Source organism: Triturus cristatus, chromosome 1_2 (assembly GCF_964204655.1).
Source record: "Triturus cristatus chromosome 1_2, aTriCri1.1, whole genome shotgun sequence".
Classification (NCBI taxonomy): Eukaryota; Metazoa; Chordata; class Amphibia; order Caudata; family Salamandridae; genus Triturus; species Triturus cristatus.
Window position 1 is genome coordinate 964,660,661 of NC_140580.1, and position 27,550 is coordinate 964,688,210.

Consider the following 27,550-nt stretch of genomic DNA (forward strand, 5'->3'; position numbering starts at 1 on the left):
TAAACATAACCGCGCACCAACGCTGATTTCCATTGCGTTTGGCTGTCCCACTATGTGTTTGGCTACTTGCTAAATATTGTCTGGTGGACTACACCACGCTAAATAAGTTGCCACGAGTAGTCGCGACCTGTGCATTCAATCTGTACTTACCTGCAGTGCTGTGGTGGATTGGGCCTGCACCCCAACGCTGGCTGCTGTACACAGCGTACATTGGTGATCCCAAAGCGGAAACTATTTCCTATAAAGCTTCTCTCCCACCACTGAGACTACATAATGGGCCGTACTGACACCAAGCAGCGTTAATTAAACTTTGACGTGGGAAAACCCCCAGGCGTGAGGAGACTGATGGTGCCACTGAACCAGAACAGGGCCCGCAGGAGGGTGCGGCGGACATCATGGCCAAACTTAGAGCGGATTTTCAATCCATCGACACCCGCTTGGACACTCTCACCAGTCGCCTTGATGATATCAATGGCCACTTAAAGGCACAGGACACCCATATTGAAAAAGCAGAACATCGGATCTCTGAACTGGAGGACATGCACCCCTGCATCCAGAAAGGATTGGATAGGACAGACCTACTTAAACAACTTGCAACGAAAGCGGAAGATTTTGAAGTGCGCTTGCGCAGAAATAATCTGCGCGCTGCTGGTATTGCGGAAACGACCAACACAGGCCCCATGTCCAGATTTATTGAATCTGTCCTGGTAGAATTGTTTGGAAGGGTGTCCTTCTCTGCCACATTCACTGTTGAGCAGGCACATTGATCGCTGGTCCCCCTCCGCCACCTGGGGCGACCCCTAGGATAATCATTGTTAAACTCCTCAATTACAATGACCATGACAATGCGATCCGTTTGTCCAGAAACGTGGTTCGCTCACTTAACAGGGCTCAAACATTTCACTATTTCCTGACTTTACGCCCTTAGTACAAGAAGCCCGCTGCAAGTATACTCACGTTAAGCGCTCACTCCAGAAAGCAAATGTCAGATATGCTATTCTATACCCGGCAAGACTCCATGATCAGATTGGGAAGAAAACGCATATTTTTGACACGCCAAATGCAGCGGTCAAATTTTGGAAAAATCATCAGCAGACGATGCAGAGACAAGAAAAAGATGGACGGCTCGATCCTGATGGTTGATGGTCTTTGGAATCCATCGAGGTGCCGCATCTATGGAACATTGCCTGCACTGACAAACTGATGGTGTATTGATTGTTTTAAGTGTGCTGAGATAGACAGTTGATTTATATGCTATAAGACTGTGGTCGCCATTCCACCTCTTTATTTAGCAGCACAGACCTAAACTCAAATCATGAAACTGGGATGAGTGGACATATTTCCAGCAGTGACTATCTGGAAACGTGATGGCTCCGTCGGAGCGTTGCTATTCCCCTCAGGATAACTTACTGCACTTTATCCTACCCCCCTCCTTTCTCTTTCTTCATTGTTACCTACTTGGGATTCACCGGGTGCCGTATATTTGTGTATCCGATGGGGGTGGGAGGTATGGTTGAAATGGGTTTTTCATTCTAGTTTTATTCTTATTAGTTGTTTAGTTTGTCTGGAGCACACTATTCTCACAGCATGAAAAGTTGCAGTCTAATCTTACTGGTTTGCATCCAACAGATTATTGGTGGTTAAATGATTGTAAAGGAGTTAAACACCACTGGATTGTGACTTAGATGTTTATCTTGGAATGTAAGAGGGCTCTCGTGCCGAAAAAAGATAGGCAGGTGTTGGCCTATCTAGCGAGACACTCCATTCAGATTGCTATCCTCCAAGAGACGCACTACGCGCCGCTTCCTACCCATGGGTTTTGGAGCGACATGGGGGCAGAATCGGTTCTTTTCCTGTTACATTACCTATTCACGAGGAGTATGCATCTTAGTACACCACTCTCTTCCCTTCCAGACCATATCAGTGGTGACGGATCCAGAAGGCAGATTTCTCTTAGTGCAGGGATCTCTTGGGGGAATACCAGTGCGTTTAGCTAACATATATTCTCCAAACATTGACACATCCAATGTTTTTCTCCACAATAGCTTTGCACATTGACCGACTAAACTCGGATACTATATTAATGGGCGGAGATTTCAATTTCACACTGGATCCTGCCACTGATACTACCGGGCCTGGGCAAGTCACAAAGCCACAGGCTACAAAAGACCTTCTCACCTACTGCAGGCAGTATTGCTGGCAGACCCCTGGTGCGTTAACTATCCTAGGTCCAGAAACTACTCCTTTTACTCTGCCCCACATGGCACTTGGTCCCGAATCGACCTTTGGTATCCCCCGCCACAGGTTTTCTTAGCGGTACAGAAATTTGAATATTTACCCTGTACTATTTCTGATCATTCCCCGGTATTGTTGGAGGTGGTTTCCCTTCAATCCCCAAGCAGCATCCCTTATGGAGATTTCCTGCAAATGCTCTACTAGATTCAGTATTCCACTGCGAAGTGGGGGACGCTATTACAGAATTCTTTTAATTGAATGAAGGCACCGTAGATTTGCAGCTTGTGCTTTGGGATGCCTTTAAGGCCTTTATCTGGGGTGTCTGCATTTCGAAACATGCCGGTGTGTTGAGCTCCATTCGGGATGAAATGAACAAAATAGAGCAGAAACTAAAAGATATTGCCATGCAAAGTACCCTATCATTGGCAGAACTTCGGGATCATTCCGGTTTAATGGCTGAATTTATTGACGCTGCTTCCCGAGAAGTCAAGTATATGGCAAAATACGCCAGGGCCCAGGTATACGGGGAGGGGGAAAGACCCGGCAGGACACTCGCTCACCTCCTTCGACCACAGTACCAATCGGCATTTGTTACCCAACTAGACACTGACGCAGGTAACTCACTAACAAAGGGAGCTGACATCACTACAGCTTTTCTTGATTATTATACCAAATTATACCAGACGAGATGCCCACCTGCTGGACAGGCCCTTAATGACTATTTACAAGAGATAGCTATGGTTTGGCTTGAAGACGGACAGCAGGATTTTCTAGCCTCCCAGATAGATGCAGACGAAATCAAACAGGCAATAAAAGATTTAGCCAGCAGCCATGCCCCAGGGTCTGACGGGTTCTCTGGTGATTTTTATAAAGCCTACCAACACGAACTTAGAGGTACATGATGACACACTGCAAAACGGATCACTCTCACCAACTATGCGCGAAGCTATTGTCACACTATTACTTAAACCTGACAAGTCGCCCCTTAAGTGTCAGTCCTACAGGCCATTATCACTACTTAACCATGACTATAAAATCCTCTCTAAAATACTTGCCACTCAGCTGGCATTGCTAGTCGCCACCACACTCTGCCCCTTTCAGGCCGGATTTATCCCATGAAGGTCTACGACACTAAATCTACGTGCAGTCTCCTCTGTGATAAATCAAATAGGGCCTACTTTACCGGCGGCAGCGGTGATGCTGGATGCCAAGAAGGCCTTTGATTCCTTAGAGTGGTCCTTTCTGTATGCTGTAATGCAGAAATTGGGTATCCCCATTGGTTTTTCAAATCTTGTTCGCCTACTATATTCTAATCCGGTAGCATGACTGAAAATAAACAGTATGATTACACCTCAGTTCATTTTAACAGGGGCCATCAGGCAGGGGTGTCCACTTTCACCTCTGCTATTCATAATAGCTATGGACCCGCTTGCTCATCACATTCAGGAATGACATTTACACCGTGGATTGCAGTTACATACAGACCCACTCATCGCATCATTTTATGCACATGACGTGATGCTGTTTGTGCACAAACCTGCTGACAATCTGCCCCCTCTTTTGAGAGAGTTGGTCCGCTTTGGAGTGCATTCGGGCTTGGTCATCAACTGGACCAAGTCTGAGATATTCCCATTGACCCCTGCCACTATTCCGGTGACCTTGAATTTCCCTTGCGATGGTGCACTGATCTGCCTAAGTATCTGGGCATCTATTTACATTGTAGTGTCCCCGAGGTAATCCATTTAAATTATGGTCCCGCGACCGACCGACTCGAGACACAAATCAATAAATGGACGAGACGTACTCTTTCTATCGCTGGTAGGAATGCCAATTTACAAATTGTGGTATTACCACGATTTCTATACCTTTTTTTAAATATCCCCATTACTCTAACTGTAACTTTTTTTAATACACTTCGGTCGCTTCTGATACGACTAGTCTTGGCGGGTAAACAACCACAAGTGAACTGGGCCACATTGACTATGCCATTTGAATGGGGGGGCTTTGGGGTCCCTGACTTCTATCTATACTACCTTGTGGCCCAAGTCCACTTTACATAGTACTGGTATCACCCAGATGCTTGACTTCAATATCTCAAACCTGACAGATCGTAGATATATCTCTACTCACTATCGACGTTATTCCCCCTAGGCCTTCCACAATGTCCTACAGAAATCTAAATAGTGCCCACGACATGATGGGCATGGGCTAAATTGCGGAGGTATCTACAATACAAGTCTTTATACTCTCCACATTTACCACTAGCGGAAAACCAGTGGATACCCCCTACCATGGAAACGCTCACTAAAAACACTGCTTAAACATAGACTTTTAAAAATGAGCGACTTGTTTCGTGGCTCCAGACCTTGTTCGACTGCCAAACTAGCTGCTTGCGGAGCCTCCACAAACATGGAAAATGTTTTGCTCCATAGAGTTTGTGGCTCTCTATTGAAAATTTTACCGGAAGCCTCATCTGAACCGGATGACTTTCCCCCACTCACACTTGTTATAAACTCACCAGATAGTACTCACTTAGTGCCACGCATATACCACATGTCGCTCTCCCTTCGCCCACCCATGGCACTAAAGGCCGCACATCCTGGGAGCAGGATTTTGATATCACTATTACTGATGACACATGGTAATACTGTTGTGCACAGACGCGTTAAGTCTCTAGTAACTAGAGACATAAATTGTTACATTTTAAAGATCTTCATAGAGTGTGCGTAACTCCAAAACTAATATCCAAAATGAACCCAACAGTATCGAACGTGTATGAGATGTGGAACTCCTGAGGTTGATTTTTCATACCATGCATGGCACTGTACATCTGTAAACGCATACTGGGAAGATATTTTTCGGCATCTGTCCATTATGGTGGAACAAACTATACAACTCAAACCATTAATGGCGATCTTGGGATATGTCAAGCCACTCAAGAGAAGCATTAGAAGGTTCTCTGTGATAGCCTTATTGATAGTTAAGCGACAGGTTTCATTACACTGGGGCGGAGCGCAGACACCGTTGGTGCGGGCATGGCTTCTGGACCTCACTTACTGTGATACTATGAGTGGCAAATATGCCACACTTCTGGTCATCAATTCGTGCCCCTGCGATATTTGGCAACCTCTTAAAAATTATTTACAAGCTCACTCCATAGACAGCGAATGAGAAGGGTGCACATACACATAGGTAGTATATAACAATCAACAAGCCCGGGAAATAGGTGCAGACTGGATGACTCCCACTATGAGAGATGTCCAAGTGTGCGTAACTGTAATGATATTGTGATTGAATACTGGGATATTGCTGTACTGCACTTATTACTAGACCTTTTTCTGTTTGCTGCTCGTTTGTAGTTTGTTTTTTGTGTTGGATGAAAGAGAATGTTTTATATTTGTCAAAATAACACAGCAGGTCCGGCACTTTTCCGGGCCACTTGCTTCTCAATCCCTGCTTGGTTGTATTATCTCTTGAAAAATGCAATAAAAAGAGATTAAAAAAAAATTGTTCACACTGATGCAATTAATGAAAATGGAGGGATGTGCATATTTAACATTATTTCTGGAATTTTCTGCAATTCAACAGATTTGGATTTGCGGATTCATTACGATCACGTGATCAGAATAAACAAACAGAGTACTAGTCCCATCTATATCTGCGGACCCGCGGAAGTACCACAGGACCTAAAAAAACTATTATTTTGTTTCATTTTACAGGGACGTTATATTTTGGAAATAGATTTTAAGAAACCTTAAAAATTCATTGAAAAAAACAAAGGTTACAGAGACGTTATAGTTAGGCTCAGATTTCACTCACACAAACCCCTTGAAATTCAGCAGATTTACCTTAACAAACTATAATACACTGCTTATGACCTCACATATTACATCACTCATGACGTGCGGTGACATCACTCATGACATCACTGATGACATCTTGAATGACATCACTCATGACATCATCCGGTAAGTGTAAAGGTGATACTATTTCTAACATATGTCATCTGAGTGGCTGTGAGACACCCATAGTTTTTGGTTCAAAGCCCAATCTACTAAGATAGCCAGACCAAGCTTTCTGTTAAAATATTGATGCCTCCTTAAAGTATGGGGTTACCAGGAGAAATTATTTAATTTCTCCAAAAATAAAAGTTGCATGTGTGATAACTTCCCCTTGCAGTGTGTGGGATCCTTCTTAGTTTGTCTAGGCACAGGAATTTGTAGGGCAATTCTATGCTTCCATTACAAATCATATGCAAGAGAGCATTTCAGAGCACCAGAGCAGGGAATGAAAGCAGTAGCAGGCCATTCTTACTGGCTACATGGGTGCAACAGAGGCTCCCACAGCCCCCGCCCCGGTGTGGGGGGGCCCCAGGCCTACCCATACTAGAGGTGGCCCCCTCAGCCCCCAGGCCCAAGCAATGCCGGGGCCCAAGCAATGCATGGCAAGTGCTTTTTAGCTTCAGCCTTTCTTTTCGGCAGAAAAAAGTAGCAAAGTTGCAATTTGGAACTTATATTTCTTGCTGGTGTTCAGAGGCCTGGAAGAAAAGGCACCCCACTGTCTTTCACTATTAAACTGAGCACTGGGGTGTAGAAAGAAAAAGTCAAGAGAGTGGCGACCAGGCGAAGGTCAGAAGGCAGAGCAAAGAAAGAAGCATTACATAGGTTCTGCTAACAAGGAGACACAGAGGGAGAGATTGAGAAAAGAAATAATACAGCTCCAAACTCGGTTTATATGTAGCTCTCCATATAGCTGCAAATAACAAGTTGTGACAGTAGAAATGGTGCTCCAACCTGTGAAAAAACTGGCCTGCGCTCTTTATCATCTTTCGATTCCTTAACCCAGTGGTCGAAGTGGGGAAAAGAAAGTAGGGGAACTGTGGGCGGAGAATCAGAGGGCGGGAATAACCTGAGAATGGGGTCAGTGGGCGGAGTTAGAGGTGTGGCCAGGATTGGCAAAACATCCCTATCTTTAGTATTTGTTTGGCATTTCACTGACCAGTTATAGCTTATTATGTTATGTAATTCAACCAATGGATACACATGATTATTTAACAATTAATATGAGTTATTGACATTAAAATAAATTCACAAAGTGGGATATGTTTCTAATCAAAGAATATCCCAAATATGCTTAAAAATGGAAGCACAAGCCATTTGTTTCCGAGCCATGGATTTTCTGTCACAGAGACCATCAATTTTACATGTGTAAATCACTGTATAGGAAATGTTACATAAGACAAAGGACTACAAGATGTAGGAGTCACATGACAACCATATTAGCAAGCAGTATAGTTTAATAGTGATTGATCTGGAGAAACACAAACTCAGAATTTAAAACTTAATACCATGATTGGGGGCTCTCTTTAATAATCATTATTGATTTCTATCCAAATGAACACTTTTTGCAACATTAGGATAATCAAAGGCTTAGGGAAAAAACCATAAAGCTCTAGTTTATACCTCGCAGTTTGTATGCAGCTCTTAGATGAAAGTTAATAGCTCACTGTTCTTTGTTAGGATTTTAACTTATAAACTGCAAGTAACAAAAGGATCTTACTGACAAAAGCAGTAACCCACTGACCTATTTACAATATGTGCACTTTGTGATGGGCATGGTACATTTTCTTTGCAGCAGGCACATTAACCCTCTGTGCTATCTTTCCCTGAGTCAAAACTTCCACTAGACAAATCTCCGATCTCTCTCTAGGAAGAAGTTTATTCACCGGAGTTATCATGACATTTTTATTATTGCCGAAAATTGCTGTAGGCCAGGAAGGAGGCAGCAAGTGCTTTTAAAACCATAATTTACAACTCCCCCACTCAAAGTCAGCACCCGTTGCAGTCACACCAGTCGCACCACCCTTGAACCAGCTCTTCTCAGAGGTCCTGTGACCTCACTGTTGCTCTAGGGTCTGCTACTTCGTAGGCCTGCCCACAAGACTGGAGGTGAACTTCAGTATGGATTGTGGTGGGTAAGCCTTCAAGGTGAACCCACACTTGCCACTGCTAGGGTCCACCTACTGGTGCTAAGACACCAGGGCTTTTCCGGTTTTGCAGGGCCTTCTAAGGTCTAGCATGGCAATGTGCTCCCTCAGGAGAGTGGTCTGGGGGACTGTTCATGAAGGCTGAACCTGGTTCCCTAGTTCTAAATTCGGCAGCTCTGCCCCCAGTGCTACATCCACTCCCTCACGGAACACCATACTGCCCCACTGAGAGAAATTCACACTGCCTTCAACTACAATCCAATTTGACCTGCTATAAACAACTGGATGCGACTCAATTCAAATTACGCACTCGGCAAGAGCAATATGCTGCCTACAGGAAAAAGTAACAACATCCTGGAAAAAGCAAACACTCATAGGGAATGAAAGATTAAATAAAGCATGTGAAATGTAAGCAGAAACAACATGGTGAACTTAACGCTTTTACATTTATGCAGAAATCAACGAGTATTTTTGCCTGAAAACTACTGGGTCCTTTCTTTGCCTGAAAACTACAGGGCCCAGAAAGGACACATTTTAATGTCCACTGCTTATATGCTTACAAGACGTAAGCAGTATGGTTTAAAAAGACCACAGGGCATATTATCAAGGACGGTGTTAAAAATTATCGCGGGTTTAGCGGCAGAAAACTGCGGCTAAAGCTGCGATAATGGGCTTGATAATATGCCCTTGAGAATTTCAATAGAAGCCCATGTTCTGGTGTGAACCTGGGCTTCTATTTGAATTCTCTAGGGCATAATATCAAGCCCATTATCACCGCTTTAGCGGCAGTTTTCTGGCGCTAAACCGGCGAAAATTTTAACGGCGTCCTTGATAATATACCCCCCAATTCGTGAACACAAAGCCGCCGTACACATTTTGTTTTCCAATCCACCCATCAACCAGGTATTGCAGTACTTGCAGGTTTGGCGCACTTCCCCACCGGGGGAAAACAGCGCTTCACTGGCAAACTCAGTAAAGTGACGCTAATGCTTTTGGGGTTTGAATAAAACCAATCTGGCCACTTTAAGAACACTCCGTCTTGTTTTTTTATTGATTTTTCATATTATGAACCATTTATTTCTGAGGCTGCACTTTGGAATAGAAAAATTTAAAAATGGCATTTCCAGCAAAAGTTTTCTTTTTTGCATCCATTTCACAGGCGAACAAATGAACGACAAAAAGAAAGAGGGTGAGAACCATTTCTTGAGTGATGGTTTTCGGTAAGTGAGGAGGAGTTAGACAGACAGAGAGGGAATAGGAGTAAGAAAGAGGGTGGAGGCGGGGGGCAGCTGCCAGCGGCAGAGCAGCGGACACTGTCCTTGTCTCGTCTGGGCAAGAAGCAAGAGATGGAGACCTTTTCCTTCCCTGCTCCCTGCCCGTCCCCGAACAGCCACTAATGCCGAGCCTTCTCTGAGGCCGTGGATATTTCTGACGTCCCGGGATGCATGTTCAAAATTAAAAAGTAGGGGAACGGAAGCTATAGAATTAAAGAAGTAGGGGCACGCCGTGCACTGCCGTTCCCGCCCACTTCGACCACTGCTTAACCAAACCATCACCTGTGCAACCTAATCAGTCAACAAGTACCTGTCCCATTCTGAAAAATATTATAATCGATTTTTAAATGTACCATGTTTATGCATAAACTACAATGAAAACATTGAATAATCGTAACTATATAAATATAATGGCTCGTCCTCCATTCCATAGGCCAAGAGTGAAAAGTTAAAGGTAAACAGAACTGAACTACACAGAAACTTGAAACATTATACTTGAATGTTACGGAAATAGTTTCTTTCTGTGCGACCACTTTGTTTTTATTTGAATCTAGTTGCCAGCAGATTTTTGCAGCAGGCGCGGAGCCCTTTACGCACTACTAGGCACTGTAAAGTGGAACACGAGGATCGCCATTTTAGTTACCACCTGTGGAACTTAAGTCACCTCAGCTCTTCGCAAATGTGTGCCTTTGGGCCCGTAGCAACTATCTGGTTGCAAAGTAAACAGATTTCTGCTTTGGCGTGGAGCCCATTTAGCTGCCTTGCAGCACACAATGCGCTGAGTAAAATCTTATCCAAGCACAAGGAGTTTTAGCAGGGCATTACCCACCACCAGGCACTGCAAAGTGGAACACGAGAATTGTCATTTTAAAAGCGCCACCACAGCTCAGACAGAAATTCCAGTAGTTAAGCAAACAGCAAGGTGGGTGATTCAAACTCCATCCTGTGACGTGTATACTATATTCCTGTGTATTTATTTTCCAGTCCATAGTCACCAACGACAAAGTCACTAAACAAACTTACTTTTACTTACCTGTGAAGCTTAAGGCAGCTCAGCTGACTCACCTCAGTTTTTTAAAATGCGTGCCGTTGGCCTGTAGCAACCAACAACTTTCTAATTGTGTCGCACGAAAATGGGGGAGATAGAGACAGCCTCCTCCCACCCCCATGCTGCCTCACGTGTCGTCACGAGCACACCCTGCACGGAGGCCCCTAGTAACCAAAACACTGCGTCTCTCTGAGCCATTCCAGGTGCTGCTCCTGCAGCACCAGGATTGGCTCGGGAATGGCAGCCTTACTGCTGTTCTGAAACTAGGGGCTGCAACTTTGAGTCACTAATGCGCAGGTGGATATGGCCAGGTACTGCCTAGACCCCCTCCTCCCTTATCAATACTAAGACAGTAATACTCTTAGCACAAGGAAATTTTGGATTAGGGAGTCGTTACCCCCGGCCGTATTTATCAACCAAAAATTAAATCAACAATTTTATATATAATACTTAAACAAGACGCAGAACACCATTACATTGATTACTTGGATAGGTACAGATGTAATTTGCTTACCTTAACATATCTCTAATACAAAGATATTCCTATCCGAATCTAAACATACAATAATCAATAGTCATAATAATAACATTTCATTTCTTCGTATCCCTATTTGGGTCTACGGCAAGGTCACTAACTGGTGCCAGATCCTTATCAAATTATGCCCGTGAGGGTACTTCCCCCCCAGGTCGCCCCCGTATGCCCTTATGCCCGCCCTCCAACCAGAGTGCGCATGCGCAGAGGGCCCGTTCCCCGTGAGGGTAATTCCCCCCCAGGTCACCCCCGTACGCCCTGTAAATTATCTCCATAGTGGGCCCTTGCAGTTATGCGCCATTTACTTGTGCCATTGTGCACGTGCGGGGTGGCCAAGCAGCCTACTGGAAAGCATGACTTCCCCTCCCCCACACCCATCCAGCCAACCGGCTGTAACTGCCCCTGGAGTTCTATGAGAGACCACTTGTCCCTCCCCCCTTGGGCGATGCCATTCAAGAATGGTGCCGCCCTCTAAGGACCTTAAATTTACTGCTCACCAATCATGACCTTACCGCCACAGGCCTGCATAGTTGACCGACTATCAGGCCCCCCCCAAAAACACGCACTGAAAGGTCATGCCCTAACTTTGACAAATGGATGCCGTCTTTTTAAGAAGCACAACTCTATAGTCTGGAGGTGTGGAGCCCTAGATAGCCTCACCTTAGGGGATCCCTGCAGTCTTTGTGCCAGGGTGTACCCCGGGCATAGACGTGCCTACCAACCTACTTCAGTGATTAGTGTTTCGCCCAGCCCCCCTATTACCCAAACGTACCTGATCATTCCCACCCGAGTGTAGGATAATAATGCTAGGAATGACTGGCTAAGAGGAAAGTGACACATCGTCTGGGAGTCACTAAATGGGCTCAATTGATAGCAGCGCGATGTGCCCGATAGACACGTTGTCCCAGACAATGATACCCATTGCTGGTGGAACTGTACCATTGGAAGGCTACACAGGGAGTGCCCCTATGGGCCCCACTATCCCCCATTAACATATCATGGAAATCCGTGAACAACCTACATCAGACCACCATGTTCTGGGATAGGATCTGCGCAAGCTTCTCCCCCTACTACGGAGCATACCAACAGCTCGCCTAAGATGGCACCTGCGAGCACAGGCACCGTAATGGCAGAATACCTTTTCCCGACCAGGGGTGTTGGATCTGCCTTTTATCCCTGGGTTCAGTCAAGCTGGCAAGGCATACACCTGTGGAGTAGCGTACTGCTAAAATACCACATCTGGCAACAACAAATGGTTGACACACCTACACCTGTAAAGTAGCGAACTGCTAACATACGCTGGTTGGCAACAACATATGTTTGACACACCTATATTCAACCAATATAGTGCATGGGCAGCACCATCTCACCCATGCACACTGGCACCTCTTGAGCTTTTCTATTGATCGCCCATCAGCCTTGATGCCGCAGCTGGCCACTTCCGTCCCGGATCTTCCGGTCCGCCTGCCTGCCCACATCTTGCAGTCATTGTGCTGTGGAGTGCCTCCCAAGTAACAGTCATGGATCCAGCCATACATACATGAAAATCAAACACAGACGATTAATGCTTTTTGTCTTTGAGTAAAAGATACAGTGTGATACAATGTGTGACACAAAACGAATGCAAGCTAACATAGGTATCCAAAACACTATAAGTGCACAAGTCATGAGCGGTAGGTACAGTATATTGCAGGAATAGATTGCAGAGATACTGTGTGACAAACCAAAGGCCTATAATGTTTGATCAGGCATATAGGGTGCACCGGTACCGTGTGCCACAACACAGACATCCAATGAACCAGTGCTCAGGCACCTGGGTGCAGAGGTACTGTGTGGCACAATACATTAGTAGTATGCATACATACAAGTAGAGCACATGGGTGCACCGGTACCGTGTGACAACCACTGGCATATATTGCTGCACCCTCCTTGTGACATAACGGATTTCTAATGTATACGTGTCATCGCAATGGGTGTCTAGATGCTTTTTGGCAGTCCCCTACTTTGTATGTGTAACGGCACACGCGTGCTCAAGTACTCATGAAGGCGTGACAGCAAGGCATGGGATGTACTGATGTGACATCATACGTGGCGATAATGCGCTTGAGTGACATCACCAGGGCCAGCGCCTCGCAAGACTGACCTCAAAACCGTGGAATGGGTTGTTGTCACATGACGGCTTGGAATATCTAGATGTGAATGGCCACCGAAAGGCAAGTCACGTTTCGTACTACAAACGCCAATGGTTTGGCCATTCTGGTGGCGACAAATTACCCCGGCCATGTCTTTGGTGCCAAAGGCCTGCCGCTGACGCACTTAAAATGTGACCATTAAAACACGCATGGGCATGTAACCTTGAGGTCTTTGCATTCTGAGGAACCAGCCCCCCTCATCACGCTAACAGTAACTACACCAGTCAGTAATACCCCAAAATTGGACTAAATGTGGGATGAATGTGTAACTGACAAAAGCTGCATCTATAACTTGCATTTTTTGTGAAGCGGCCCAAACTCAAATCTAACCGACAAATGCTGAATCTAAACTTGCATTCCTTGTGAAGCGGCCCAAACACACTTTTCCATGCATGGTGTTACAAACCATCATGGGAGCGCAAACCTTTTGCTCTTCGTTTTTCTATTCAGAAGATAAATTACTGTGCAGAACATTGACATCAGACTTTTCAATGAGGCCTAGCAGAGCACCAATTGCATTACCATCAGACTGTCAAATGAGAGTGCTTAGCATAGCACCAGTTGCATTACAGGGTTCGCTCAGTTAAAGTTTCTTGGATGACTACAGCTCCTGGAATGCCAGGATCTGAGCATAGTGCTAGTAATTAATTAAAATCATCTGTTAAACCTAATTCCTATATTTGCCTCCAAATGCATTTTTTCTGAGTTTATAAGTAAGCATGATAAAGTGAGGAATCAAATCCTATCACTGTGTTTGCAATCCCATGGAATACAGCTAAGGCACAGACAGGAGAGTTTCTCAGAGGTAGAAAATGTGATCGCTGGCTAAATGTGGGCTTTTAGAACCAGGCGGCGTGAGTTTTAATCATGGCTGCCTAACTTGAGCAGACCATATGCTCCTGGGCTAAACCCTACACCTAGCCACTCACTCACTGTAGATCATATAAGGCATATATGGACCCTCTCATACAAAGCTGGCTTTGTACTCTATTGAAAGCTGAACAATATAGCACCTGCGCCACAAGTATTTGAGTTATTTCGAGGCAGCACTGGTGACACCTGATGCTGTACAAAAACTCCCTTTAAATTAAAGTCTCCTTGTCAGTCATGTACCATAGCTGCCACCACCAGGACAGCTCAGAAACTGGCCCCCTTTTAGCAAACAGACAACCAGTTCTATTCACAAACACAGGCACGTTGATGTAATATACACCTAACAGAGCAACTTGACAATGTCTGCAAAGTGGCAATTGCTTAGCTTTTGGCATCCCTGTTAATATCTATTATCTTACCAAAACGCCCGAATAGCTCAGTGACCTGTGGGATTGTTGCTGACGACTTAGACATCACCTCAGTATTTAATCATCTATAGGTGGGTAACTTGGTTATCACGAATTGACTAGTTATCACATATATTGTTTGAGGTGCTTAAAAGTTCACTTTGAAGCAATAGTTAACAGACAACAGAAAGTCAGCCATACACAACATAGCCAAGAGTAACTGTACCGTATAGCTGCAGAAGCCTTAACATACAAACGCCTCCTTAGGAGTAAACCTAATACGAATGCACATGTAATACAGTGCCATAAAGTAATAAAAATGCACCGACGAGCCACGGGCTAATAAACACTTCAGGTGTTGCTAGCACATTCTTGACAATTGGCAAATTCGTTTTAAGGTGACGGAATTCATGTTCTGCCGTTTGGTGGCATTAGTGCGCCTTGAAACTTGAGAGTACGCCTCAACGTGAGAGGCAGGGGACGTCCTTGCCCCTGCCGAAATGATGGCGCATTCAAGGATCAGCAGTGCTGCTTGCCCAGAATACAGGCCTGGGCATAGGCTCCCAACGCAAAGCTTGATTGCCTCACGCGCTGCCAAATGCAACTTTAAAATTCCAACAGCTGATGCAAAAAAAGACCTTCACCGTCGAATTCTTATTACAACCAACGGGGGAATCAAACATTATATCACCATACGCTATCAGCGCGTGTTTACCTATGTTGAGACAGTAGCTGAGCAACCCGGGAGGCACATCACAGCTGATCCCTTCTCCGTTGGCGAAACCCTGATCTTGCACCGGCCCATCCGCTCAGCTCCCGCAGCTACTGCTGGCCTCTTCTATCCTCCGGCGATCAAAAACCAACAACGTGGGTCTTTTATCGACAGGGCTGCGTACACTGCATTGAATCCCAGTTGCTTGTAACCTAGAATACAGCAAGAAAATAGATCGGGTGATGCCTCCGGTGAGGCAGAGGAGCAGCCGTGCCTCCCATGATCCAGGAAACTGGCTTACTTGAGTCTCAAAACAGCCTAAATATGGTGCTAATAAACAATGGGGAGAACACTGCCCAATAGCGCTGTCCAGATTTCTCACAAAATACATTTCAAAAGTCATCAGCGCTTTAAAAACGTAATCCTCCCAGCCCCTGATCCCCACTACAGTCTAAATGTGGTGCTAACACAATGGGGAATACCTGCTCAACAGGGCTGTTCAGATGTTCTACATCTACACTTTAAACGAGACCCCAGTGCTTTCAACCTGTCCTCAAGAACGCGCTGCTCGGTCTATCATAATCGCCGGCAAAACACTTGATCACGCGGGGCGCTGTAGTAACAAAGCAAAAAACGGCGGGAATCGCGCAACTCAAACTTGCCTCAAGATTCAATTATAACCTTGTTAAGGCCTACATCTTTAATTGAAGTTACATTGAAATACCAGCAATCGAACACTCAAACTTGAGCGTAAGAGTCTAAGACCGTAACCATTGTGCCACAGTGACTCTCCCAAGGACCAGCAGGCGCTTGTTAAATAACGCGCTCCAAATACAGCTTATCTGTTCTATGCAACCAACAGCTGATCCCCTGGTGGAAGCATGCAATGCAACCTCGCGTCAAGCGCTCCTTAATAAACGTGCTCATTTATCGCCCCTAACATCTGCGCTCGGCAACCCGGGGAGGCGCTCTGTAATCAAGCCGCCCCGCAGCCCACAATGATGAAGGCGCTCATCTCTATCGCGACTTAAATCGACCGCACGGCAACGATCAGCTGCTTTGCCCGCTGCACGCTCTCGCCGCCGCCAGCCCGCTTTCGCTTCCGCCTGAGAGAACTTCGCTCCCGGTACTCATCACAGCGCTCCTCAATTGAAGACAAACCGCAGCTGAAATACGCGGCGCTCCTTTGTGAAAGCGCGCGCGCGTCAATTACTGCGCTACTGGACTTAAAACAGCGCTCACGGTGCTGGAAGCTACACGATCATGAAACCTGCAGCACACTGCTACTACGTTCTCTAAAACCCCCAGCCTGGCAACGAATCTGCGGCGCACCCAACACACGGCATTAGCGTTAGTAACAATACCACCTCAGTTAGCGCACGCCGCTCTCTTGCCGCGCCGAGTCTCCACTGTGCCCCCGAAAGCGGGTCACTGCCCTCCGCAGCCCGCAAAGGAAGAACAATTCCGCAACCGCCGTCCAGCAAAGCATCCCACGGCGACTGTCCTTGATCCCGTACCTCCTGAAAAAGGGAAAAAAGAAGAAATTAAAATACAGCCTCCTAGCGAGGCTGTTGTGCTTAAGGGCAGGCTGTGGGAGCGGCGAGCAAAGAGGAAGACTCCGCCACTCCACAGCCTTTTATTCTAAACCCTAATCAAGCCAGACCGGTTCTAACCGGCAAGCGCTGATGCGACGCATGCCCCGGAATTGATTACAATCACTTCCGGGGCACGCACCAACAACCCGGAGACAAATCATTGGCGGGGCGTGCCTGTCGCGTCACCATTGCGCGCGACAGGCCAGCCCCTGTGTGGTCCTCGGGGGCCGGCACGACTGCCATATCTGCGGCGTGTCCGATGCCGGCCCCGCCTTCCTAGATGCCTCTAGTGCACATGTCAGGCTGGCCGGAGAAAGGCAGCCGTCCAACTCGACATGCACACTTGGGAACACTTGCTCGCTTCCTCTGGCTTTCACAGTATTACCTTGACAAACACATGTCTGTGAATGTAAGCCCCACCCCCTCAGAGGCAGCTGCACCGGAATCTACAGGGCCTGCCTCAGCCACTCTTCCACGGCTGAAAGACTTTATTTTTAGTAGTTTTCTGTTTGAAATATTCACATTTAATTGTGGGCCAGGGCCCCAAAATATGAGTGGGGCTACGACCCACACCCTAAGGGATGCCCATGCATGCCTTAGCAGCCAAGTCCGAGAAGGAGCGTCCTTCGCTGTTGGCTCACAGGATCCGTGGGTGTCTCTGAGGGAGGCAGTTACTTGTTTTTAAAACTGCTATGTTCAATCACTAATATTTGAAACAGATCACATTTTTATTTTCTCTTGTTACATCCTCTCTTCAAAATGTATACATCATATCCTTCACAACTATATATTACATTTCTTTCTTGTCACCATATATACGATGGCATCACCTTTATTCACATCTGGCTTCATAGATTTGTGTGACAAATAAGGTAAGATGTCTTTACTTCCTGGTTCGAGTTTTCATTTCTCCTGGACAATCTGGTGAGGTAAAACAGGTAAGCAGAAAGGGCTATAGATGTTTATACCAGAAATATAAGATGATCTGGGCATGGGGTGGGGAAAGTGGGACAAGTTCCATCATCGGTGCCCTTGCTGTGCTAATACCAGTCCTCTGTCCGTGCAGCGGGTATGATATATCACTTCTCTTTTAACTCATGTTCAAGAGTTTGAGTCAGATGTACAAAATGCTAATTTTGCATTTCCTAAATAGCGACTCCCTACAAATAGCTATTTAGGAAATGCAAAATGGTATGTACAAAAATAGAGATTCTCTTATAGCGATTCCTATAAAGTAGGAATTGCTATTAGGAAATCGCTACTCAGGTAATACCAAACCCTTTGTTCCTATGGGCCTAAAGGCCCACATGTACAAATTATTTTGTATTTCCTAATTTGTGATTTCCTAATGCAAATCACAAATTAGGAAATACTGAAGCAAGGGTAATATTCAGCCTCAGGCCCCCTTGCTGCATCCCGAAAAAAGTGGTGCACATGTAAAGCACACAAATGCCCTAGCGGCATGAGTGCGCTTTACTGCACTTTAAAAAGCTTTCTGGAGTACTTTTTTAAAATTGCAATGGCTACCAGTGAATTTGAGTTGATGGTAATAGTATTTCCTAAATGCCCAATAGCATTACGAAATACTTTGTACATGTGCGTTGGAAATCGCACATATTAAATCCCTTTTTGGGATGTACTATTTGGATACCTACTGGGTAGAAATTGCATTTTGCGATTCTCAAGTGGCCTTTGTACATGGCAAAAAGCTATTTAGCATTTCTTAATGGGCCGAAATAGCGCTATGGCCTGGCCCGTTAAGTAATGCTAAATAGCTTTGTACGTCTGGCCCTATGTGCCTTGATTGTGATTCATCCTTCGGTTTGGGAAAATGTCCACTCTTCTTTTTTGCAACTGTTGCACCTCTGTTTTCTCTGTGACTGAGTCTTAGAATCATTGAGACTTCACGATCAGACACGAGAATCACTGAGACTTCATGATCAGACACGAAAATCACTGAGACTTCTTGATCAGACACGAGAATCACTGAGACTTCATTATCAGACACGAGAATCACTGAGACTTCATGATCAGACACGAGAATCATTGAGACTTCATGATCAGACACGAGAATCACTGAGACTTCATGATCAGACACGAGAATCACTGAGACTTCATGATCAGACACGAGAATCACTGAGACTTCTTGATCAGACACGAGAATCATTGAGACTTCATGATCAGACACGAGAATCATTGAGACTTCATGATCAGACAAGAGAATCACTGAGACTTCATGATCAGACACGGGAATCACTGAGACTTCATGATCAGACACGAGAATCACTGAGACTTCATGATCAGACACGAGAATCACTGAGACTTCATGATCAGACACGAGAATCATTGAGACTTCATGATCAGACACGAGAATCATTGAGACTTCATGATCAGACACGAGAATCACTGAGACTTCATGATCAGACACGAGAATCACTGAGACTTCTTGATCAGACACGAGAATCACTGAGACTTCATGATCAGACACGAGAATCACTGAGACTTCATGATCAGACACGAGAATCACTGAGACTTCATGATCAGACACGAGAATCATTGAGACTTCATGATCAGACACGAGAATCATTGAGACTTCATGATCAGACACGAGAATCACTGAGACTTCATGATCAGACACGAGAATCACTGAGACTTCATGATCAGACACGAGAATCATTGAGACTTCTTGATCAGACACGAGAGTCATTGAGACTTCATGATCAGACACGAGAATCATTGAGACTTCATGATCAGACACGAGAATCACTGAGACTTCATGATCAGACACGAGAATCATTGAGCCTTCATGATCAGACACGAGAATCACTGAACCTTCATGATCAGACACGAGAATCACTGAGACTTCATGATCAGACACGAGAATCATTGAGACTTCATGATCAGACACGAGAATCACTGAGACTTCATGATCAGATACGAGAATCACTGAGACTTCATGATCAGACACGAGAATCACTGAGACTTCATGATCAGACACGAGAATCATTGAGACTTCATGATCAGACACGAGAATCATTGAGACTTCATGATCAGACACGAGAATCAGAGACTTCATGATCGAACATAAGAATTTTCGAGACTTCATGCATGTCCCAGTGTAATAATCATCTAGACTTCACAAGTATCTTCAACTTTGAGGTTGTATTTTTCATGACAGTTTTCTTTGCATGGTATTTAACTAGCTACAAGAATTACACACCAAAGGAATCCATTTTGTCTAAAGGTCTTTTGCTCACCGATATCCTTAAAGAAAACATTGAGTCCTGGGTACATATAGAGCAAGATTCTCCATTTTGTTTAAACCGAGCTCTAGTCTATAGAGCCACCGGCACTGTCTGCTATTGGAGGTGACTGCACTGTTTATTCAGTTCCCAACCTTTCCAAACAAAGAGTTGCAAGGCTGTGTTGGGTGGGGTGACTGCTACTTTGGTGGTCGAACCCTGTAGGTCCACCTGCAGGGTACTTTAGACTGCTTCATAGGGTTGCTATACCACACACCGACCTCTCTTTAACATTATGGTTGGCCCTGATTTGGGATAGCTAGTGATTAATTTGTGGTGGTGGTTACGGGTGGTAGGTCTGGTAAGGGTCTTGGGTAGAGTGGCAGAAAACCTACAGTGAAATGCGTAGTTGACATGGTGTAAAGAACAATGTTTTTGTTTGGCTGGAGTGGCTGTTGGAGGCTGCAGTGGAAGCAGCTGGTGATGAAAAGCAGAAAAGGAAGAACGAAAGACAGAGAAAAATATAGGAAATCAAAGGGAGAAAGCAGGAAAGAAAAAGAAGTTATGTGGTCTAATTACCACTTCCTTCTTACTGGTAGAGTTTTCCTCACTTGCACCACATTGTGAGATAATACGTGGCAGGATGTCCAGTTTGAGAAAAGAAATCAGAGGGGAGAAGCAGGTGTATGGGGTGTACCTCAGTAAAGAATTAAAAAAGGATAAGGAGTGCATGGTGGGCGCCCCAGTATAAAAAGGCACCTGCACAACAAGTGGCAACTACAAAAACAAAGAGAAGATATATCCGGGAGATTGGGGGGAAAGTGGTCTCTTTCATTTGGCAATTAGTTCACTGAGGGATCAGTGCATAGTGTGTTTGTGGCACTACCAAGGTGACAAGCCTGAACTAAATACAAACATGTCAATAGACACGTTTCAGGCGAGAGACTCCTTTCATGCATACCCTACTCCCTTTACCATTCCCCCTCAACCTCTTCACTCCCCATAAAACGTGTGTACGCGCTAATAATCTCACATTATTGTGTAATCTCATGTTTTTTTCTTTTCTCCAATGTCTATATTTGTCTATGTAATTATGGAACCTGTAACTCTCTGATCCTCATGTAAAGCGCGCTGATACCTCCAGGTCTAGCCAGCGCTATGTAAAACTTTGCAAATAATACCGCGGTGCGCGAGCAACTTTGGCTGATGCCCGGTTGAGCTGTCAGATGCAGCTATAGAGGAGTTTGGCTCTGGTTCACCCCTCGGCCGGCACCTACCCAGCCGGACATCGGACATCGTTTTCCTCGCCTCCCATTGTATTTTCCTACCTGCATTCCCTACCCCCATTTACCATTCACACTCTACCTCTTCACTCCGCATAAGACGTGTGTATGCGCTAATAATTCTCACATTATTGCGTAATCTCATGTTTTTTTTTGTCTTTTCTCCTATGTCTATACTTGTCTATAAATCAAATCAAATCAAATCAGGTGTTTGTTAAGCGCGACTACTCACCCGTAAGGGTCTCAAGGCGCTGAGGGGTGGGGGGAGTTCGCAGGTTCCAGTCCATCAAGGAGGGGGTCTGTCGAAGAGCCAGGTTTTGAGGTTTCTTGTGAAGATGGGGAGCGATGTTATCTCTCTGAGGTGGAGTGGAAGGTCGTTCCAGGCTCTGGCCGCGAGGAATGAGAATGAGCGGCCTCCCGACATGGTCTTTCTGGTGCGGGGGACCACTGCTTAGCAGAGCTTGGCTGATTGTAGGGTCCTTTGGGGTGCGAGGAATTTGAGTCGGCAGTTCAGGTATCCTGGTCCATTGTTGTGGAGGGCCTTGTGAGCGTGGGTTAGCATCTTGAAGGTGACTCTAGCTTCGATGGGGAGCCAGTGGAGTGTTCGCAGGTGCTGGGAGATGTGGCAGTGTCTTGGCAGGTTGAGGACCAGTCTTGCGGCGGCGTTTTGGATGTTCTGTAGCTTGCGGGTGAGGCTTTTGTTTATTCCGGCATAGAGTGCATTGCCGTAGTCGAGCCTGCTGGTGACCAGGGCATGAGTGACGGTCTTTCTGTGTTCGAGGGGGATCCATTTGAAGGTCTTACGTAGGAGGCGGTGGGTGTGGAAGCAGGAGGACGAGACGGAGTTGATCTGGCAGTCCATTTTGAGCTCTGAGTCCAGGATGAATCCCAGGTTGCGTGCGTGGTCCGTGAGGGTAGTCGGGCTTCCAAGGGCGGTGGGCCACCAGGTGTCATTCCAGGCGTCTGAGTTTGGGCCCATGATGAGTACTTACGTTTTGTTGGTGTTTAGTTGTAGGCAGCTGTTTTTCATCCATTTGGCGATGGCTTCCATGCCTTCTCGAAAGTTGAGTCTGGCGGTGTTGGGTTCGTTGGATAGGGAGAGGATGAGTTGGGTGTCATCTGCGTATGACACAATGTTGAGTCCGTAGGTTCTGACGATGGGGCGAGCGGAGCCATGTAGATGTTGAAGAGCGTAGGGCTGAGGGAGGACCCCTGGGGGACTCTGCAGGTTGTAGGTGTAGGGTTTGAGAGGAAAGGGGGGAGTCTGACCCGCTGCGTTCTGCCGGAGAGGAAGGAGCGGATCCAGTCGAGGGCCTTGTATTGGAACCCTGCATCATGGAGTCTGCGCATTAGGGTGCGGTGAGAGACTGTGTCGAACGCCTCTGAGAGGTCGAGGAGGATGAGGGCTGCTGTTTCTCGTTTGTCCAGTAAGGTACAGATGTCGTCTGTTGCGGCGAGGAGGGCGGTTTTCGTACTGTGTTTTTTTCTGAAGCCGGATTGGGAGGAGTCGAGGATGTTGTGCTCTTCGATGAATGTGGCGAGTTGGCTGTTGATGGCTTTCTCGATGACTTTCACTGGGAACGGGAGCAGGGAGATGGGTCTGTCGTTTTTGAGGTTGGTGGGGTCCGCCAAGGGTTTCTTCAGAAGGGGGTTGTCTATGTAATTATGAAACCTGTAACTCACTGATCCTCATGTAAAGCGCTCTGATACCTCCGGGTCTAGCCAGCGCTATATAAAACTTTGCAAATAAAATCAATAAATAAATTGAATTTCCAGTTCTGAAATGTATGGAATTAGAACCGACAAGAGTGAGATAAAGAGACACGAAGCCAGTGGTGGCTGCTCCTGGGCAACAGTAGTGGGGTGAGGACGAGAGGTGGGTTTTTAAAAAAAACATCACTTACCTTCAGACCGGGCAGCTGGCCGGCCGCCGCCTCTCCTCCATTCTCTTCCTTCTGGGTGAACCGGAAGCACACAGGTTCCCTTAAGCCAATCACAACGCTGCTGTTAGCAGCATTGTGTTTGGTCTGAGCGCCGAACCAGGGACAGGGTGCATGTTCTACACACAAGCTGTACAATACAGCCGGTGGAGAACATGCAAAGTGCGCATGACTGTTTGGCAGACCAAGACGGACGGCCAAATAGTCATGCGCACTTAGAGAGTGCCACCACTCCTACCCTCTGCTCTGCCGAGCCCAGGCACGCCAGGCAAAACTGCCTCAGCACAGGAAAATAAAACGATAATAACATTGCATTATTAATTATCATTTTATTTTTCCTTTGTTGCAGTGCTGAAAAGCCTCAGGGGACGCTCCTCCACCTTAGAGGAGCTGCCTGTGCACGAAGCGTAGGGTAGTGGAAGAAAGAGGTATAATGTGCAATCAAGACTTGGTGTCTGGCAACCCTGCAATCAACAACCACAGCATTCTGCAGCACTGGCGGCGGGGCTCCTACGAAAGACTCTGCGGCCTGAGCTCATTTATGTTTTTTATATTTTAAAAATTAAGCTCTGCTTCTCTGCACTTTTCTGTGCAGACATAAATAAATGTTGAGATGGTCATTCTACCGAGGAGGTCCTTTAGTGAATTCTACATATGCACATTTTCTGATTTTATCTTACCGAAACATACATACAAATTAATTTGCACCCGTTTAATTAAAAACTATTTTTATGGCTTTCGCTGAAGAGGTTCTCAGTGCTTATTCTTTCAGAATGCAGCATTCCTTTATTCGCTTCCGTAAGACAGTGATATTTAACGTTTATTTTTTATATAATCCTTCAAACTGCACTTGGGCTATTCCTTATCCCAGAACTCGACCTTTTCAAAACAGATTGTTTGTGACGACGCAGTTTGTTCTTCAATTGGAAAATACCCCAAATAATTTTGCTCTGCAAAACACACCGACAGAGGGAAGTTTGGGAAGAGAATCAACATTTCCTGGCCTCCTGAGGTATGCGGCGAGGGAAACCCTCTGGCAAACACCGGAGGTGGGTCAATCTCAGGAAACAGCTCTTTCCGGAAGGCATAACAGGAGCCGCGAGCGCACACTGTGGGCTTTGATAGGAAAGTAAAGCAGTGAGGTGATGTCACCGAGGAAAACAGCGAAAGGAAAAAACCTGCAAGGGATGTGAAGGAGCGTTCGAGCTAAGGAAGCAGCAGTCGGTGAGACAGGTCTTGGACGCTGCAAGTACAGCTAGGCTCCCATGGCGAGTTGGTCGGTGGACATTCAGAATGCCTAAATGGCTAGAATCACTGGTTTTGCCCCCAGTGACTGCACCCTCCACCCAGCATTGCCACCTTTCTAAGAGAAAAACATAGGCCATTTGTTGTTGTTTTAAGAGTCTGCAAAGGCGTAGACGTGATACTATGTAGTACTGTAAACAAAACCGTATGTATTCATTTGTAAATTGACGTTTCTGTCATTAACTTTACCTATTAGTCATGGATCATTAGCACAGCTATAGGACACATTTAAAAGTGTTTTCTATTTCTGTTTGTTGTTTGAAGTATGTACAGATAAAGGCTAAAAATACCAGCTTTAGGTGATCTTGCTTATTTTTGTACCGGCCAAACCATCAAAATACCACTGGTCCCGGTAGAAAACCAGTCAGGTGGTAACCCTACCTGTGCCACACAATTATGAGTTTTTATCTGCGGAATGTGGAATTACTATGTGGACCCAGAATTACCAGGTCCCCCAGTTCCACATGGGTATCTCCGATTTTGTGGACTTGCAGGCTGTAAATGAGAATGGAGTGGGGACTAGTAGTTTGCGAAGTGGGGGCAGTAACAGGAGGGTGTGAAGGGTAAAGTGTAGACCATGGGCCAGCTGAGAGGAGCATTTCATACTCCCTTCGTCAGAGGCAGGTGTCAAGCTATGGCCAGGCTGTGCGTGTGCCCACAGCCTCTGTGTTTTTTTCAGACTGGCTTTTCTAGCTGGTAAAATTGGACTCAGTGTTCTCGCATGTCGTAAATATAGGTGCGGGAGCACCAGGGCTCTCGTGATCCAGCGGAATGGTATCCACCAGAGGATATTGGTCTGATCATCTGCTATTCTGGCCCTTAATATATTGACACTATTGTGGACAGGGAATCTTAAGTCTGCATTTAATCATGGATCTGGCCACCCTACTACTGCCTATAGAGAATCTCAGACAAGCAAACACATGTTTGGCAAGCCAAATTGAGACAACATCAGTACCCTCACAGAGCAAAGTCTAGGAACCTGATATTCCTTGGCCCAGCAACTAGAACATAAGATAACTATGTACCTTTTAGGAAGCATCCGAAAGCTAACTATTCAAATACGTATAAGATTGAGACCTGGTAGAAAGTGATGGAGTAATGGCAGAAGGCCAGACACTGCGTAGCCCACAACATACTTTCTCCAATAACTTTCTTGACTATGTCTACCATCATTCTATTAAATCTCTGTGGCATACAGAGGATAGGTCGAACTGGAGCCTGTACCCCAGCTCCATTCCACCTCCACTGTGCCCCTTGACTTTGGCACAATCACACATCTGTAAAATCTTTGGGGCAGAATTCCTATAGTGCAATGCAGTGTATCAACCAAATTTGCTGTTTTGCTTTGTGCAAGGGGGAGAGAGCAGCACACAGTATTCTTTTTTTCCAAATATGGCCTGCTTCTGCTCTCCTCCCCTGCACGGATGCACAAACAGGCTGCATAGTGATGCTGTAGGGTTATATATGTAAACAATATAAAATGTTTGGACAATTTGAGAGGTTGGGAAGGAATGAACTCCTACCAACCTTAGAAACAGCATGTCAGCGACGTTATCAGCGGCCATTTTGGAAAGTTGCAAAACTTTCCATTGATTATAATGGGAAATACGTTGTAAATACACTGGAAGTCTTTGAGGCAAATACATAAATATGAGCTTGGCCCACTTTTGCAATCAGTGACAGACATACCTTTCTCGACACAAATTCAGACACTTTGCTTGCTATATAAGTGACAGACACACTCAAAGTTTATACATAGGAGTATCTAGGCAGAGTTGAAAATAAAGTTGAAATTATATTTATTAAAAAGTGATTTTATCAACTATGTATAGTTAATGGGAGCAGCTACTCACCAATGGGGGGTCGCCTTAATGAAGATAATTACTGCACCTTCACATTTTCTTCTTTTTTACATTTTTTTTTAAATTGATTTTCATAAAGTCTCATACAGTGTACAGGTGGAGAAAAACATCATTGGGTACAACCATATGCAGAAATAACCATTAACATCACGTGACTGTACATTAAGCTGACATGGGATAAATGTTAAACATACTGACATCGTTACATATAGCATGTGGCACATGTGTTCACAAGGTCTCATTGTCAGGGGGATCCGGCTGAGCAACAGAACGCAAGTATATCAACAAAGGCTCCTAAATGTCATTGGGCCTGGAGGACGATGGTAGCTCCTCCGCATACAATACTAGATTTTCTCTGCAAAATATCAAGTCTCTAAGCCACTGTTCCGCTGTAGGGCTCAGCGCACTATCCCACACCATCGCCACTCGTCGTTTGGCAATAAGCAGTGCCACCCTCGTCAGCCTGCCCGTGACACCCTTTAGGAAGGGGACAAGACCAAATAAGCATATCTGTGGGATACTTTGCAAAACTATCCCAATAATCTTAGACAGTGTAGTGATCACAGCGGCTCAGTATTCCGACACTCGCCTGCAGGTCCAAGCTTGATGCCCGAAGTCCGCCCCCAGGGCCCCGCATCGTTTACAAGCATCAGTGACCCGGAGCCCATATTCAAAAAGTTTATGCGGAGTATAGTAAACCTGATGTAGATATTTAAAGTGTATGATATGCAAGTTTCCATTAGAGGTGAGGGTGCTAGTGAGTTGGCAGCAGAGTTCCCATTCTTTCTGCGTGAGTTGCGGGTCGAGATATTCGTTCCACTTGCCCAGGCTCCTATCGCATGGGTGGGTCCTGTCTTCTCTAGCAGCGTGGTAGAGTTTAGTGACCAGTTTATGTCAGGTGGGGCTCAGGAGCAGTGCTGGAAATGTGGGGTAGTGGGCTTGCATCGCTTCTTTCAGTCTATGTACGTAAAAAATGAAGAGTGGTGTCTTGTTCTGCGTATAATCAGTATCAGTAGTAGACAGAAAGGTGCCACCAGGATATAGGTCTTGTAGCTTGTCAA